The 14,454-nt window shown below is 38.8% G+C and overlaps 1 protein-coding gene across 2 annotated transcripts in view; it reads left to right on the top strand.

Annotated features, from left to right (window-relative positions):
• Positions 1-14,454, top strand: part of SOX5 (SRY (sex determining region Y)-box 5) — a 1,081,658-nt gene that overhangs the window by 555,480 nt on the left and 511,724 nt on the right. The window lies entirely within an intron of this gene.

The following is a 14,454-nucleotide window of genomic DNA, read 5'->3' as shown; positions in this document are numbered from 1 at the left end:
ACCTCAAGTTAAAGGCAGAGCCAAGCTCTAATATTTGGGAAATGGACTTGAGGGCAGGATGGTAACTTTGATTGGTGGAGGAGTGGACACATAACAAAGGCTTTTACATGTGAGGGCCTCCTCCCTAGTGTCCAAGTTTTGCTTTCCCATCCCCCTCGTTGTTACTTTTCATCTGGTCTTCAAACTTACCATCTTACATGGTAAGTTGAAAGGTTATTCGAATGAATAACCCTTCAAGGAAAGGACAACCCAACTTGAATAACCCTTCAAGGAAAGGACAGAGCTTTGGGGCAGCAAGTAGCGGGGGAGTTACTGTCCCACTACTCTGTCTCTTGCTATGCCTCTGCCCCAAGTGAAGTGGTGTGTCCATGGCATCAGAGTTAAGAGACATTTACAAAGATGGATCGGTAGTACCTAGTTATTTACTGCATGTTGGAGATAATTCTTGTGTTTCTAGCTTTGGGGTTTCAGTGAATGGCAATGTCACTTGGAAAACATTGAGGAAGCTGAGAGAGAGAATGAATATTAGGTGCCTGCAAACCATCCAAATGAAGATGTGAAAGGCAGTAGAATATGATAGTCTAGAGTCAGGACAGCTGATTTGAGTGTTGTTTTTAATACAGATGGTGCCAGAAGTCATTGGAGTAATTAACACAGAAATGAAGGACAGAGCCTAGGGTGAGTCATGAGGAGTTCAAAATTTAAGGGTCTAGCTAAAGAGGCTAGAATCTCAGAAGCTAAGGCGGAGGGTGTTTTGAAGAAGTAGGAATATTTTGTAGTTGCAGATAGGCTGTGGAATTAAGTAAAAGAAAGAGACATGTAAATAGTGTCTATTTGTTTTATCAACATGATCAGTTTTAGTGGATTGGAATTGGCTGAGTAATAAATCAGAAACAAGTTTGAGAAGAATCCATGTTAGCCAAAGGGACTATAACAATATGATACAAAGCTTTCTGGGTACTTCCGGCTTTAAAATTAACCTTTAAAAGCTCAGCTGTTTATAAATGTTTCTTAAATGCTTCATTGCTGCTGTGGTCTCAGATTTTATATTCACGATCATGGCAAAGTCCTCAGAGCCTGGTGTGAGTCTATGATGGAAATGCACAATTCCCTCAGTGGCTTCCGCTTTTCCTGAGCGAATGAGTTTATATTAACACAGTTGCGCCAGGCGCGGTGGCTCACGCCTGTAATCCCAGCACTTTGGGAGGCCAAAACGGGTGGATCACGAGGTCAGGAGATTGAGACCATCCTGGCTAACACGGTGAAACTCTGTCTCTACTAAAATTACAAAAATATTAGCCGGGCAAGGTGGCGGGTGCCTGTAGTCCCAACTACTCAGGAGGCTGAGGCAGGAGAATAGCGTGAACCCGGGAGGCGGAGCTTGCAGTGAGCTGAGATCGCCCCGCTGCACTCCAGCCTGGGCAACAGAGCGAGACTCCATCTCAAAAAAAAAAAAAAAAAAAACAAAAAAACAGTTGCAGATGTGCTATGGAGAACTTTAAATAACTCTATGCATACAATTTAACTTTTTTTTTTTTTTTTTTTTTTTAAATAGGGTCAGGTGTGTGTCACCACGCCTGGCAAATTTTTTTTTTTTTTTTTTTTTTTTTTTTTTTCTTTTTTTTTTCCATAGAGACAGGATTTTGCCATGTTGCCCAAGCTGGTCTCAAACTCCAGAACTCAAGTGATCCACCTGCCTTGGCCTCCCAAAGTGCTAGGATTACAGATGTGAGCCACCGCACCTGACCACAATTTAACATTCGTAGCCGGGGTCAACATCTCTATGGTCAAGGCCTCACCAGTTCTATCCACAGTACCAATGGGATTTTCTCAGCCGCTATTAAATTATAATCAGTGAATTTTTTAAAAAAGTTCTTGGATATCTCTTCTGAGATAATAAATCTTTTATACTCAGAATATCTAATACAGAGTTGGAGAAATATCCATGTTAGGATTATGTCAGCTTCTGTAGTCCAGGAAGTAAGGATCACTGTAACCTTCACTCCCATGGTTACCCCATCAAAATCATTTCCTTTAGGAAGCAAAAGAGCCACACTGCCAAATTTAGTTTTCCTTTGCTTCCTTCTTCACTGTGTTTACTTTAAATATCATGAGATATTTTGTTTTCTTCTTACTACCTTTTAAGAGTGGAGCTATGTTAAGTCTCGTCATTCAAATAGAAGTTGAGCCATATTCGGTTGTTCAGAGTCTAAGAGTATTTTTTAAATCCAGCAATCTAATCTATTGTAGGGTTATGGATTAGAAAGCACATCTTGTAATCAGGAGCTAATTGTGAAGCTTACAGAGTTCCTGTGTTTATTATTCTTTTCCAACTAATCTTAATATTCACCTTAGTGAGATCCAGTTCACTCTTCTGATTCATGTAAGAGGAACATTGGATGGTCACAAATGAGTATTTTTATTCTGTGGAATTTTTTCAGTAATTGCAGTCATTTGTATTTTTAAGTGTGCTATTTTATTTGTGAATTACTTTGAAAGTTTTATTGGCATTTTGACATTGCCCACTTGTTTATCAGCTGTCAGCTAATTTTGGAATTTGAGATAAATATTTTACTCTTCCCTGTAATAAGCATTAGGTACCACTAGATAGGGGTAGAGAGTCTTTGCAGCCTGAGAAGGATCCATTCTTCTGTGAATATTAAAAGACCAGACAGAGTGTCACTGTTCTCTGTATCTAAAATAATATTTTCTTTGGGAAAACTGCTAGCAAATTTATTATGTTAAAAAGTAGAAATGGAGATGTTTAAGCAAGAGAACTAGAGTTGAGGTAGTAACTTTCAATTCTTTCACTCTAGACTGGATTCTTTTCAGTGTTTATGTAACCTTCAAACCTTTCGCATGAGTTTAGAGAAATACGTTACTTTTTCCTTAAACACACGTCGTGTTTACCAGGGTCTCAGATTTCTTGTGGCCTCCGCTTTGGATTACAATCTGTGTATTTCCATCTTTCCATTTCTCACTCTCATGTTATCCTTCAATACAAAGGCCCATCCTCCTCAACTTTGCTCTCATCCCATCATTAGGGAACTTTCTGTTTTCTTTTTCTTTTCTTTTTTATATTTTATACATTAAAAATAGCATCGTCAGTTTTGAAGGATTTTCTACAGGTTTTCTTACATCGTTATTAGTTTTTTCTCAAGTCATTGCAAATTTAAAATTTAGTAAAAGATAGGATTTTAGTAAATGTTTAATTATAGAACTCAGGTCACCACTTATTTTAATAGTCACTTTTTATATGCATATACGTTATCTTGTTCAGAGAAATCACCTCTGGAATTCCTATAGGGTAAAGAAGTTTGATGTGAATTATCAGTCTTACTCTACTTGGCTCAGTGAAAATCTAAGTGCTTATACTCAAGCTTTATAATCTTTTCATAATCAGAAATAAAATTCTGAGTATTCAGAGTTACAGATTCGGTATGTTATGGAGATTAAAGGTTGTAGTCCTTGTTAATGTGTTCTGTCCAATGCTAACACAGTATAGATTTCTACTTGTTACCTTGAGAGCGTTTGTGAGTACAATGATTTGGAATTAGTGTTTGAAAATTATTACACATATTTAGAAATGTCTGAAATGTAGTCAGTTTTAGTCAGCTCAACTTGTTTTGAAGCAAAATATTCATCTTGAGCAAATGCCTAAGAATTCCCGTATTTTCTAAATTCTGGTAGTTATTTTTAAGCTATACTACTTACTTTTTATAGCTGTCACATAGCAGTTATTTGGGAGGTTAAATCTGAGTTGATTTGTATTGCTATAAAAATTGTTTTCAGTTAATGTGATACAGTGCAATGTAGATGGAAATAACAGACTGTATGCTTTCATTGTCTTAATATAAAATTCACTTGATGTTTTGATTGGGTGAATGAAATACACTTTACAAGAAATCAAAAGAAATTATTTTGTAGTTAAAACACAGTAGACCTTTACAGCGTGTAAAATAGAAGTCTGCTGTCCTGGAAAGTAAAATTAACTGCTTTTGACCATTGTATTCCATTTTTCATTATATTCCAAAATACTGAGCAATAATTTGCTTCTTTGTATTTTAATAACTTATTAAATAATCTCCTCAAAATAACCTATCTTAGCCTAAATTAATTTCTAACATGAGACTGCCTGGCTAAATGCTTATTGCATTACACTATATTAAGAAAAAAATAACAGCATACTTAAAATCTGAGACTCTGGATTTCAAAAGCATGGGTCTACCACTTTACATATGATAACAGGACATGTAAAGATAATTGACTTCTTTTCACATTTTTTCCCCACATTTTCCTCACATGTCCAAGAGATAATGAAAGCATCCTGAGGGCAGGGATTATGTTTATTTTGTTGACTGCTATAGTCACAGTACCTAGCAATCATGCAGTAAATAATGAATGAATTAATAAACAGATACCTGCAGCACATGGCTCAGTTCTTAAAAGATAAATAGAATAGACAAATAAATGTATATGTAGCTGAGTTTGTGACATTTAATTGATCAATTAATGGGGAATCACTTTTATCATTCCTCCATGTCAACTCTAAAAATACATGTTTAGATGACCCCTAATTTACCACTACCTGTGCCAATGTCAAAACTCAGTAAAAGGAACAATGAGATTTAGCAATTAAGTTGATCACTTATTTTGTTGAGTGTATTTTGAAGTAATGTTTACAAACTATCTAAAAGAGTCAATAAGTTCTGTATTGAGATAAATTTTCCTTCTCCAATCAGACACTGTAAGACTTAAACTGTCTACAAGATAATTATACATTTTATAACTGGGATTTGGACAGCTTCTCTGGGTTTCAAACTAATATGAAAAATTTAACATTCATCCAATTTCTGAGGTTTGTCTTAAATATGCAGATCAAGTAATACTGGTTTTTGGAAAGGAAATGAAGTGGCTTTAAGAAGAAACTTGAAGAATAATCCTCAGAAAGCTCTGTTGATGCAGCTGTTCTATCATGTGTAACAAACATCTGAATGTGCTTCGTGAATGTGCTCATTATTTGATCGTTGTATGTCACATAACGAACATGGCTTGCATAAATGCTCCCTGGGAATTATGATTCACAGATAAATGTGTAACTTTTTTGATAGCCATTAAATTGAAATAGCAGACTTTATGTTTCAGATATGGGGTTGATTTGGAAAAAGCACTGCCATTACACTTTTGAATATCTCGGGAGGTAGAAATTATCATTTTACCTTGAGAAGTCATCCAACCCAAACAATAGCAATACAATTTTAAGGAGCAAAGCATACCAGTTTTTTTTACCAATGGTCAGAAGTTTGTTGGGGGCGCTAATGTCCTCAGTGATTGCAAATGCCATTTTCCAGTGTAGTATTAAAGCCATTTATTCATTCATTGGTGTATTCACCATTCAAGCAGTATACTAAAATGCTTTTCAGTTTAATTTAGTGGAAAATTAAATTAAGGAATGGTTCTCCTCTTGCTAAGAGGACCATCCTCTTCAACCATGCTTATGACTTAGGCATGGCGACGTGTATGGAGCAATAATATAAAACTGAATCGGCCCTGCCAATCCTTGGGAGCAAGATGCCACTCTGTTGTGCAAAGCATTGTGCTTGGCACTGGGAAGGGACACCAGTGAACTGTTTTTAACTACTAGAGATTTTGTAGAATGGTAGGCAAATTACAATGGCTACACAGTTCTGATTGTATCTTGACTACTTCCACTGACAGTATTTTAGATGTTTCCTCCTGTATTCAGGATGACACCAGCATTCTTAACATGGCCTACAAGGCTGCTATTTTGTTCTAGGGTGCTACCTCTTTAGACTAATCTTGCTCTGCTCTCTGCCTTGCCACCTAAGTTCTAGACACATGTCCCTTTCACACTAATCCACTTGTCATGCTCCCTCAGACAAGAGGCTCTGCCTCTGTTGTCTCTCTTTTCATCAAGTTCAACTTATACTCTTACTTTATATCTGAGAGAAAAGTGTCACTTCCTCAGGGAAATTTCTCACAGCCTTAATAGGTTAAAACCTATGCTATCATGTATTCTCCTAAGTAACACGTGGCATATTATGGCTTTGCATTTGTTTATGATCTGTCTCACTGACTGAACTGTAAAGACCGTGTCAGCAAGAATGTTGTCTACTATTAGATAACCTTTTATCTCCAGTGCCTAGTGTAGTGCCTGACACATAGTGGGCACTCAATAAATATTTGTTCAATGAATAAGAGATAAAGAAGTGAATGAATAACATGATATACATAAGAAAATAATATGTTCAATAAGAGAAGTCCCGCCAAAGCACTAGGAATTCAGAGGAATAAATGAATTCCCCAAATGACTAAGTGTAGAATACATGAAGGTGACAACTATTATTGCATTCCTTGAAGAAGGCAGAGGCTGAGAATTCTGCCACATCACATTGGATGATACAAATTCTGACAATCTGTGATGATGAGCGTCTCTCTGACAAAGTGTATTTCATTAAGCACTCCCGTGAATCACCCCAGTGAATCACTTCATAGAAGGATCACATTTGCCATCATTATCATAAGATACTGGTGCTGATTCCATTAGGCCAAAGGGCTATCTTGGAATTCTCATATTAAAATCTCTGAAGATTATTATTTTGTCGTTTGAAAGAACCATCTAGTTTGCTAGAATTTCATTTGAGGAACGCTGGGTCTTGATTATACAGGACAAGGTTGTAATGGTCCTGAGAGTTTACCATTAATAGCTCGTTGGTGTTGACAGGGTGAGAAGTGTTAATGCTGTAGTGTAAGTCATCACATCTTCAAACCACTTAATCCCTTCTTGCTAATGAGAGTCAGCCATTCTCAGCCTACATTAGACCTTAGTGCAGTCTCCAAGAGAAGAAAACCCCAAATGTGGGTGAAACTAGAACTGCTGGGGTAGGGGTGTGTGGTTGTCATTGCCCTTCAGGTCTCCTGAGCCACTGAGACCTCTGTTCCCATCTCATGCAGAGCTTCTACTCGGCCATAGGAGAGAGCTCTGTCTTCTGATACCTTCTGAAATCTCCTGGACTGTACCTTCCAGGCACTTCGTTTGTGTTTAATAGGCAGAGTTATTATCGTCATCTCTCAGTAAATGTAGTGGAGTGACAGAACCTTCCCAATGCCCTGCCAATGATGTCACTCACTTCTGTGGTGGTTGTGACTCTGTCGCTGCTGGTGAAGACCTTTCTCAGGAAAAGGAGCAAAGTCTGTAGGCTTTGTGCCAACAGTGTCCAACTCACTCCATAAACCAGCAGTTGTTGGGATGGTTTCTGCAGGGCAGATCTCTTATTTCTTTAATCACTGGTAATAATGATGTTTTTGTCATATTAAAGGGGAAAGAAGAGAAGCGATTGAGAATCGTTTGAGAGGATGACTGTGCCGTCTCTCAGGTCCAGTGACAAGAGGACTACAATGGGTAGCTTTCAGAACTACATATGGTCTTCCTTCCGAGGGAGTTGATTAAGCGACTCCGGATGAAATTGAAATCCTGTGATTTGACCTTTGTCTGGCCTGGGAGGGCTGCAATTCGCATAACAATTTCCTTTTGTTCTTTGTTTGGAGTTATTAATCCAACATGAGCCTCGAATTAATCAGGGATAGTGCATAGCTACATTTCTAATTCACAGCTCTGCTGCTTGTGTCTTTTTTAATTAAGGCCGAATGATAGCAGGCCTTAGCCCTGATTGCCACACTTGCTAACCACACATTGAGGGATGAAGAGGCTAAACAAGCAGAATGAGATTACTTCAAGGTTTCACTTAATTGTTTTCTTCCTTTAAGTAAAGAGCACTGCCTGAACATTGTTAATTCTGAACTGGGAGAGTTTCTTTTTGTCTGTTTTTACTTGTCTTGACTTTGGAAGAGGGTGGAGAGAAACCCAGGTTTGTGTTAGTAACCTCAGGTGTAATGATCAAAGGGATTACTCGAGTCATAATTTCAGTTATTGATTTGAACTACATCATCATGGGCCATCGGGGGTTGGTTAATGTTGAGGCCCAAGTCAAAGAACTTTGACCCTTAGTTATCTATACGTTATATAGAGTTTGGTGCCTTTGATATACGTAAGGACTGCTCAACATTGATTCATCAAGATGTTGTAGGAGTAAATCAGTTTAAAAATGACTCTAATGTGACTTACATTTTCCAGAATTCAGTATCACATGGTTCTTTTACTTTGTTCAAAGGGATTTAATTACTAAAAGGGCCTAATTATAGTTTAGCTTCACCAAACTTGCTTTGGCACACAGTGTGGAACCAGGATGCATCCACGTGAGGTTTTAGTAATAACTTTTTCCCCTTTGGTAAAAGTAATTAATTGCCTCCATTCCCTCAACTGCTTCTCGTAGTTTAAGAGGGAAATATAATTTACAGATCTAGATCAAATGATGTTAAGTAAAATGGAGCTTCAGTTCACCAAGTTACTAAGCCTTTCCCTGGAAGAAAGTGGCTTCTTAGAGTAGTAAATCAACTCTGAGACACTGGGCACATTCAATTAACCGCGGTTGCAGTGAGCTTGTGAGGATTGTTGTACAACTCCACAGGTAACTTACTCCCACCTCCAAGTGTCTGACTAACCTCAGAGAAATTGACTCTTCATCACTATATATTTTAAGCTTTACACAAAGATGCAGTGTGAAATAAACATAGCTGTTCACTTGCTCTATGACCATTTCCTTTCTGAGACTCAGGCCTCAGAATAAGCAAACAACAAACAAATAACAGGACGTTGGCCCAGAGGATCTCTATGGTTCCTTTCATCTTTAAAACTATAATTCTGTATATCTGTAATTCATTTCCAATCGCAGATTTGGCAATTTATTTTTCTAGTTCTGTTTTGGATCTATGAAAATTAGTAGGCCTCCCTTGGGTAGAGATGTCTGTATATTATCTAAAGAATTAAAGGCTGGAAAGCATTTTTATTTAAATGCATTGTAGTTGGGCAAGGTGGCTCATGCCTGTAATCCTAGCACTTTGGGAGGCCAAGGCAGGAGGATGGCTTGAGTTCAGGAGTTCGAGACCAGCCGGGGCAACATAGTGAGGCCTCATCTCTACAACATATTTTTTTTCTAAAAATTAGATGGGCACGGTGGCATGCGAGACCAGCCTGGGCAACTTAGTGAGACCTCATCTGTACAACATATTTTTTTTCTAAAAATTAGATGGGCATGGTGGCATGTAGCTGTAGTCTCAGCTACCAGGTGGTGGAGGGGGACGGTTGCTAGTGCCCAGAATGTTGAGGCTGTAGTGAGCCGTGATAGTGCCACTGCACTTCAGCTTGGGTTACACAGTGAGACCCTGTCTCAAAAAAATGCAGGGTTATATGTTAAATTGATCAATGTCGTATTGTGTTTGCTAATTTTTGAAAAAGAATTCTGTGTGAAGGGGAGTATTTTGGGGAATATAATTCAATTTCTAGAGGAAAGGACATTGAACTGGGAGTCAGGGAACCTCATGCCAGATTATAGCTCTGCTTTTTTTTTTTTTTTCTTTTGAGACAGTCTTTCTCTGTCACCAAGGCTGGAGTGCAATGGGTGAGATCTCAGCCAACTGCAACCTCCACCTCCCAGGTTCAAGAGATTCTCCTGCCTCAGTCTCCTGAGAAACTGGGATTACAGACACATGTCACCATGCCCAGCTAATTTTTGTATTTTGTATTTTTAGTAGGGTTTTGCCATGTTGGTCAGGGTGGTCTTGAACTCCTGACCTCAGGTGATCCGCACGCCTCGGCCTCCCAAAGTACTGGGATTACAGGTATGAGCCACTGCACCCGGCCACCTCTGCTCTTGTAAATATGACCTAAAGTATTGAAGTCTCATTTCCAACTTATGGAAAATTAAGATTCCTTCCAAGCCTGATTTTCTGTAATTCTAATAATTTCATCACAATTAGGACTTTGAAACCAATGCATCAGATATGTTGAATATTATGTTTTTCTTTCCTAAAATATTTTCAGCTGTTTATGGATAAATACATAGAAAAATACAGGTTAAAAAATGCTAAGCAAATGATAAAACAACAACAAACTGCAAGGGAGAAGGTATTTTAGTCCATATTTTAAATTTTAATTTTCACTTTTAGAATCTTTTAGAAGAGACTGTGAAGTGGACACGATCAGGGAGGCTGGGCTGAAAAGAAGAATCTCTGGGAAAGCAGGTGATGTGGGGGCAGATAAAGGAAGATGGAGGTGTGAAGGAAGGATTTAAGAGGATAAGACTGATTTGTGCATGTGCATATTGGTTAAGGAGAATGAGCTGGTAGAACAGAAGACAAAAGACGGTTTGGGAAAAACTGATGGAGCAAGATCCTGAGCTAATGTGAGCAGAGCGGATCCCAATCATTAGTGGGGGTTAACCTCAAACAGAGGGAAAGATGCCTAGTCCTCTGATAATGCATCTTTCCGGCAGGGATGTTTTAAGGAGGGTTGCAGAAAGTGATGTGTGTGTGAACGAGGCAGGTAGTACATCTCTATGGGAAGTGAGGTCATCTGAAAATGATGGTGATAGAGAAGTGAAGAAAATAGTGAAGGTTGGAGACAGCTGTGAAAATGAGTGAAAGGAGGTGTGAAAGGACAACTGAGAAGATTCTTGAATAGGGTTAAGAGCACAGGTCTGCCTGGGGTAGTGGCCCTGGTCTATGAAGTTGCATTCTTTTCTTTTCTTTTTATTATTATTATTATTATTATTATTATCATCATTATTATTATTATTATTTGAGATAGAGTCTCACTCTTCACTGAGTGTCAGGTTGGAGTGCAGTGGCACGATCTTGGCTTACTGCAACCTCCACCTCCTGTGTTCAAGTGATTCTCCTGCCTCAGTCTCCCAGCTGGGATTACAGGCGTGCACCACCACGCCCTGATAAATTTTTTTTGCATTTTTAATAGAGATGGGGTTTCACCGTGTTGGCCAGGCTGGTCTCGAACTTCTGGCCTCAAGTGATCCGCCTCCCTCAGCCTCCCAAAGTGCTGGGATTACAGGCATGACCCACCACGCCTAACCTGTTGCATGATTTTCTCCAGCTGAGTTCAGCTACCTCAGGTTGGATGTGCAGAAGAGACAGGTTGTTGGATTGAGTCAGAATGGGAGCTTCTGAAAAAGAAATGCACAGGGATAAAGAGGACCTTATATGCATTGGTGCCTTTGCCTTATTAATTCCTCAAACAATTTTAAAAGACAAACACAATTATTGATAGTTTAAAGAGTTGTTAAATGGGGCCACTAGAGTCTTGATAATGCCTCACAAACATTCTGGTCCCAACACTGTATACAGTCAGTTAATAGTTTAACACATTCTTTTTCATTATTTCCACCAAAAATATTATATTGAGTCACTCAGTGAATTCTTTGGATAAGAACATTTCTTGTAAGTTTTACATAAAACTGAAAAGTAAAATGGTTTTGGTGAGTAGGTCTCATTTTACAGTAAACATCAAATCTATGGAAAATCTAGAAGCAGAAACCCAGATAACTATGATCACCAATCTTTGGTTTTCAGCATGGTGTCACAGCCTTTTGCTCTCTTTCTCTGTTGACTGAGATTCAATTTAAAAAAAAAAAAAAAAAGACTTTGGAAAAGGTTGATGGTCCTATGCAAGTCAATATATTATGGCCACATTTCCAAAAGGCGGATGCCAAACTCTTGGGGGTTGTGATATACCCAGATGGTCTCCCTTTTTTTTTTTGCATTTCTGCAAATGTTATTACCAAATACAACAATTTTTCCTCCAAAGTCATTAGAGCCCATTTGGCACCTTCTCTAATCTGTCCTACTTGTTACCTTTTAATTACTCTGTGAGGGGATCTAGTTGTCTTGTTGTTGCTGAGGGCCAAATGACCAAGGGGTTAATGCTTTTTCTGTCCCTGGCCAATTGGTTTTTAGTCAGTAGTTATTTATGGGGAAGTCCAGGGACCATTAGTTCTCAAGTATGTGCAGCTGTAGTCCTCACAATTACTCGTCCATAAGCAAATGTGGACTTACTTTTTGTGTATGGTTGTTTTTTTTCCCCCTGATTGGTTAGACAATCTGTTGCCATTTATGAATGATTCTTGTTGATGCAAAACATGGCATTGGATTCTGTTTTATTATTTGGATTCCATGTTTCATAGGGTGCTGTAATCTTGATTCAGACAAGGCACGAGGGTATGTACCTCCTGTCACTAGTGACAAATGGCTCCTGTGTAGCAAAATGTGAAATCTCGTACCCCGCATGTTAGCTGCACCATTCTCGCGAAATCAGCATAGGTGCTGATGATCCTCATTGTGAAATCACTGACTGGTTGGCCTTGGCCTTTCTTCCTCATGCTCTGTTCTTTTGGACATAAGGTAGAGATTACTATTAATGGTTCTTTCAGTTCCTAGGAGCTCCTCCCTCTGTGCTGTCTTACTGTGATTTTTTTTTCTGCCCCCATTGAATGGTAGTCTTTGATGTCACACAAGAGAATACTGTTGGCTAACAGTCTGGAGGCTGCTTCATTTGAGCTAACCACCACATGAAAACAAATGTGATCCATCATATTTCATTAACTAGCTGTCCTCCTTTTGGGTGCCCTTTTTTGATGTCAGAGTTGCATCCTGACAGGAATCAGAAAGATACGTGTGATTAAGAACAGTAATAATGCTTATTGCATTGTATTGTAAATTACCTTCCTGGGCCCTGCTACTTTATCAGCCCCACTGGCATTGGCTCCCGTACATTTTTGACTACTCAGTATATACAGTGTATTAGCGCAATGGAGATCATTATGTGGCCTGTATTTGAGTCATTTTTATTTAAGATGCCAAACAATAAGCTGTTGATTGGGGGAACAAGAGGCGAACAATAATGTTCTGTGTCACATAATACACCACCATTTTCCAGCTTTGCTTTAGAAGGGCCCTCTTTATTGTTTTTGTATAAAAATGGTTCTTAGGAGGAGGAATATTTTGCTGAGGTATGTCATTATTTTGCAAATTTCTATTATCTCATCATGTTGTCTTCATTGTAAATTGCAGCTAATTAGGAACCTAGTTAGAGCCCCAGCTTTGAGGCTGGCTTTTTTGTGAAAAGAGCCCACCGATTACCGCACTACAAGAGAGGAAGGGAGAGAAAAAGGAGATTAATCTGGTTACCTAGGCGACACTCGCTTCCATCTGCGAGGAACAATACATTTTTGTTTCCTTGGCTCAGTTCAGATCTGTTTTGTTTAGAGGGGGAAAAAAGGGAGAGAGAGAAAGAGAGAGAGAGAGAGACAGAAAGAGAAAGAGAGAGAGAGGGAAAGAGAGAACCTAGCTCCACAGCAATGATGAAATCTGCCTAGCCCAGGCTTATGTGCTTGATTCCTCTACAAGTTAGGGGTCTCTGGTGAGTGAGAACATGAAAGAGATAAGCTCCAAAGTTGTCAAAGGTCATGACCTTGCCACACAAAGCCAGCAGTTTTACCTCTAAATCCCCTTCTCCCAAAAAGCACTTAATGAAATAATATACTGTGCTTCTCAACACGCTGTAGTCTATATTAGGAACAAGGCCCCCAGATTGTGAATTTAAGGAGTCATTTAAAATTTCATACTAAATAATCAGTGATTATAAGAAGCTACTTATGGGTCCAGGTTTTGTCTGTGCAACTTAACTTAGACTTTTCTACTTTTGTTTTCTCCAAGTGACTTTCCCAAAACCTACCATTTTATTGTAACACACAATGTTTGAGGTATGAGTTGACTTTTCAATGGATGAAACAAACCCATTGAATCTACCCAAGATCGAGGCTTATTAACTACTCAATTCCAGTTGCATTTGTTGGACATCAAACTTTTAAGTCTTTAGAAGGGTGGCCATTTACTTCACTCAGACATGGGTGGTGCTGCCAGATTGTTTGCTGCCTTTTACATAGTCACCAGAGAAAGGGCTGAGGATGGAGCAGGAACTGAAAGAGGCTTTAAAAGGCTCAGAAATCTCAGGGCTTCTTTAGGCATGTTGGCTAAACCCACAGCCTCTGATGAGCATAATGCTTTCCCCATCATGTTCTCACAGGTTGGTATGCCATCATGCATAATGAGTAGTTACCCGGAAAGGTTATATGTGATGACATACAGTTAAAGGAGACTCTAAGAGAGGAACGTTGGCTTATCTGAGCTTTCCAGTCATAGAATGCATTGATGAAATAAGAGCAACTAGCTTATTTTAAAATGCCCTGTGGAATCCATGCTTCATACCCGTGGGTGTGTCCTCATCAGTTCTGTTTCTGAAATCCATTGCTAATAAAAGGAAAGTAAATCTTTTTCATAAAAACTACAAGTCACGAAGGGTTCTCAGGTTCTTCTACACTAATAGACTAATAGACACTTCTCTTCAAATGGTATTACCCATCTCTCTCGTCTTATTTGCAAATGGGAAGAAGATACCAACCCAAATTGATTCTGTGTTTCTCACTCATCTAGCCATCTAGAACAGCTGTGCTTTGTCTTATTTCC

This window comes from Mandrillus leucophaeus, unplaced genomic scaffold (genome assembly GCF_000951045.1).
Source record: "Mandrillus leucophaeus isolate KB7577 unplaced genomic scaffold, Mleu.le_1.0 Scaffold461, whole genome shotgun sequence".
Taxonomy (NCBI): Eukaryota; Metazoa; Chordata; class Mammalia; order Primates; family Cercopithecidae; genus Mandrillus; species Mandrillus leucophaeus.
The sequence above is the reverse complement of the archived record's forward strand: the minus strand, read 5'-3'. Positions and strand labels throughout refer to the sequence as shown.